The sequence below is a fragment of the Rhinoderma darwinii genome, chromosome 3, assembly GCF_050947455.1.
Source record: "Rhinoderma darwinii isolate aRhiDar2 chromosome 3, aRhiDar2.hap1, whole genome shotgun sequence".
Lineage (NCBI taxonomy): Eukaryota > Metazoa > Chordata > Amphibia > Anura > Rhinodermatidae > Rhinoderma > Rhinoderma darwinii.
The window spans coordinates 145,778,084-145,782,089 of NC_134689.1; the positions used below are offsets into that span (position 1 = coordinate 145,778,084).

Genomic DNA, 4,006 nt, shown 5'->3' on the forward strand with positions numbered 1-4,006 from the left:
TCTCAGAACTGGGCCATGGAGCAATTAATAAAAAGTGGCCTGGTCTGATGAATGACATTTTCTTTTACAGCTGCCGGATGCATGTGTGTCGCTTACCTGAAGAAGGGATGGCACCAGGATGAAGACAATGAATCAATCAGATATAAAATACATTTTAAGACACATAAAAAAGTCAGGCTGGTAAATGTAATAAATGGAGAAGACATGCTTGCTGTTATATTTAGCACCTTGCAAAGAAAAGGTTTCAAAGCTAATTAAAAAGATAATAAGGTTATTTAAATAGAATTCAGAGATTCAGAGATCAATGCAAAGTAGATGTCCTAGTGCCAGTGGAAACATGCTCACACGTAAGCTGCAAGTGGAAACTTGGCTTCATGACACATTCTCTGAATTTACCAGGAACCTGGAATAATAATTATCATAATCTGGATCATCCGAGGTTACAAAAATGAATGGAGTCTTATATTCAGGAGCAGACTACATCATAGGGCTAATTAATAAAACACGTGTGGTAAAAAAAAAAAAAGCCTAATCTATTCAAGAGCAATGCTAGTCCTCCGATAGTGTCTAAACTACTTGTATAGTACATGCATGCAAAGGCTCAATCTATGTGGGTAACATTGCCCTATTAAGCAGCAGCCAATGATGTAAGAGAAGTTGAAAATAGGGTAAATTAAATTCTGTAAAATAATTCTCTACCAGATTACGTGCACACCCAAAATAAGTCATTTCTCCGCAAAAATCATACTTACCCATAAGTCTCTCCTTCCTGCAGTCCGGCCACCTGGGATGAAGTTGCATCCCATGTTACTGCTGCAGCCAACCACAGGCTGCAGCGTCTCATGGCCTGCAACATTATCACAGGAGGCAGGACTACGTGCAGAGAAGCGGGAGGGGTTAAGTATGAGCATTGTCCACAATATGGTGCGTTTTTGAGGACAGAAGGTGCTGCGGGTTCCAGGTCGGATACGCTGCGTAATTTTTACGCAGCGTATCCGACCCGTGGGAGCCCGGCCTTACTTATCAAAGCAATTCTGACTTCGTTTTTTTCATGACACATTGAACTTCATGTCACTGATGCATTTTGCTTGATACTTTCTGTGTTTAAAATGTGTTTGTAAAAAAACATTAAAATGTATTGAATATTTTTTAAAATGTTTAATTATCTAAATTTAAATTCTCTGCTTGTAAGACAGATAGTCATCCCAAACAAAATAGTTAGTAATTAACATTTACCATTATGTCTACTTTATGTTAGCATTATTTGTAAACGTCCATTCATTTTTTTAACCCCTTAATGACCGGGCCATTTTGCACGTTAATGGCCAAGGATTATTTTTTGTTTTTTCATGGTCGCATTCCAAGAGTTGTAACTTTTTTTTTATTCTGTCGACATAGCCGTATAAGGGCTTGTTTTTTGCGGGACGAGTTGTATTTTGTAATTGTACCATTTTTAGATGCTTACAATATATTGATTAACTTTTATTAACTTTATTTTAGGAGAGAATTGAAAATAAGCAGCTATTCCAGCATTAATTTTCACGTTATAAATTTACGCCGTTTACTATGCAGCGTAAATAACATGTTATCTTTATTCTATGGGTCGGCACGATTACGGGGATACCAAATATGTAAAGGTTTTATATGTTTTCCTACGTTTGCACAAAAAATTACTTGTTTTTCCATCGCCGCGTTCCAAGAGCCGTCATTTTTTTATTTTTCCGTCGATGTGGCCGTATGTGGGCTTGATTTTTGCGGGCCAATGTGTAGTTTTCATTAGTACCATTTTGGGGTACATAGGACTTATAGATTAACTTTTATTTTATTTTTTATGGGGGGAATGGGAGAAAAGAGAGAATTTTGCCGTTGTTTTTTGCGTTTTTTTTGGACGCCGTTGATCCGGCAGTTTATTTAATGTGTCCATTTTATTGGTCAAGTTGTTACAATCGCAGGGATACCATATATGTGTATGTGTTATTTGTTTTGACACTTTTATTGAATAAAACCACTTTTTGGGCAAAAAAAGTTGTTTTATTTGATTTTGACTGTAATTATTTTTTTCTTTTTCCACAAACTTTATTTAACTGATTGACATTTTTTTTTTTTAAGTCCCACCAGGGGACTTCACTATGCGATGTGCCGATCGCATATATAATGCTTTGGTATACTTCGTATACCAAAGCATTATTGCCTGTCAGTCTAAAACTGACAGGCAACCTATTAGGTCATGCCTCCGGCATCGCCTAACAGGCAGTTGCGGAAGACAGACCTGGGGGTCTTTGTTAGACCCCCGGCTGTCATGGAAACCCGACGGCGACCCACGATTTGTTTGCGGGGGCGCCGATTGGGTGACAGAGGGAGCTCCCTCCCTCTGTCAAACACATTAGATGCCGCTGTCACTATTGACAGCGGCATTTAATGGGTTAAACTGCCGGAATCGGAGCGCGCTTCGATTCCGGCAGTTGCAGCATGAGCCAGCCGTGCTCCTGCCGCTGATCGCGTGGGTACAGTGGCAGTACCCGCGTCATCACAGGATGGATATATCCGTCCTCCTGCGCGAACTAGCAGCGGCTGAGGATGGATATATCCATCCTTCGGCGTTAAGGAGTTAAAGACGTTATAGAAGGTTTATAAGATCAGAAGCAATTTTTTTAATTTTCAAGATCATTTTCAAAATAGAATTTTTCTGGCACCAATTCAGATCTGAAATGGCTTTGAGGAGGTCTATATAATAGAAATTCCCCATAAACCATACAATTTTAAAAACGGCTTCCTTTAATGTATTCAAAACAGCATTAAAAAAAACAAAAACATTTTTAACCCTTTAGGTGTTTCACAAAAATGAAAGAATAATAAAGATGAATTGTAAAAAAAAATTAATCAAAACTCATTATTTTTAGAAATAGCCCATATGTGGCCCTAGTGTCCTACTTGACTCAAACACAGGACTAAGAAAAGAAGAAGACTTATTTTTATTAGGATGTTTTCCAGGCACCATTATAGGTTTGCAAAGATCTTGAGGTGCCAAAACATAAGAAACACCCCCAAAAAGATCCAATTTTGGAAACTACACCCATAAAGGACCTCATCTAGTGGTGCAGCGATCATTTTGACCCCACAGGTGTTTAATATATTGTATTAGATTTGTTTTTCAACAATATGTAGTTTTAGTTCAAAATGATTAATTTTGACACGGGGTAATAGGAAAAACACCACCACACAATTTGAGTACAGCAATACCCCATATGTGGCCATTAACTGCTGTTAGGACACACGGCAGGGAAGGAGTATCATTTAGAATTTGGAGAGCAGATTTTGCTGGATTGGTATTAGGACGCCATGTTGCATTTGCAAAGCTCCTGAGGTACCAGTTCAATGGAAACCTCAGAGAAGTGACCGCCATCTGGGAAACTACACCCCTTAAAGGGAACCTGTCACCAGCATTTCACCTATTGGACTTTACTTATCCCTCACTGGCCGCTGCTATCAAAAGTTCATTGTCGTTATCCCCTCTCCTAAACTCCTCCTCCGACTGTAAATAACGGTCTGCAAACATTTTGTGGTTTTTATCGTAATAATCCGTGTCCCTTGGTGTGCACACACCAGAAGAGGACATCAATGCACTAGCGTGGGATTTTGTGTGCTGGAGGAAGGCGAGGAGCTGTCAATCAAAAGTAAGAAGGCGGGGTAAACTCTGAAAGACTTGAAGAATGACGATATGACTCTTTTCAAACGAATATTTGACTCTTTTCAAATGAAGATTTGACTCTTTTATGCTCATTAGCATACGGTGTGGGAACACTAAAAAGCTGAATACTAAAGCTACAGAGCCGACTAAGAAGACAATTATACATTATATAGAAATGATTTTTCACCCACTACCACCAGGTATTGCTGGTTTAATAGGTGAAATGCTGGTGACAGGTTCCGTTTAAGGCATTCATCTTAGGGTATAGTGCACAGTGGATGTTGGAGAGTGAAAATGGAAATTTTTCCATAAATATGT

At 38.8% G+C, this 4,006-nt stretch overlaps 1 non-coding gene across 1 annotated transcript; it reads left to right on the forward strand.

Moving 5' to 3' along the window:
* Positions 1 to 620: 620 nt before the first annotated feature.
* LOC142751365 (small nucleolar RNA SNORA26) lies at positions 621 to 711 on the forward strand. Its single transcript, XR_012882911.1, has one exon. It is a non-coding gene; the product is annotated as a small nucleolar RNA SNORA26 (small nucleolar RNA).
* Positions 712 to 4,006: the final 3,295 nt, after the last annotated feature.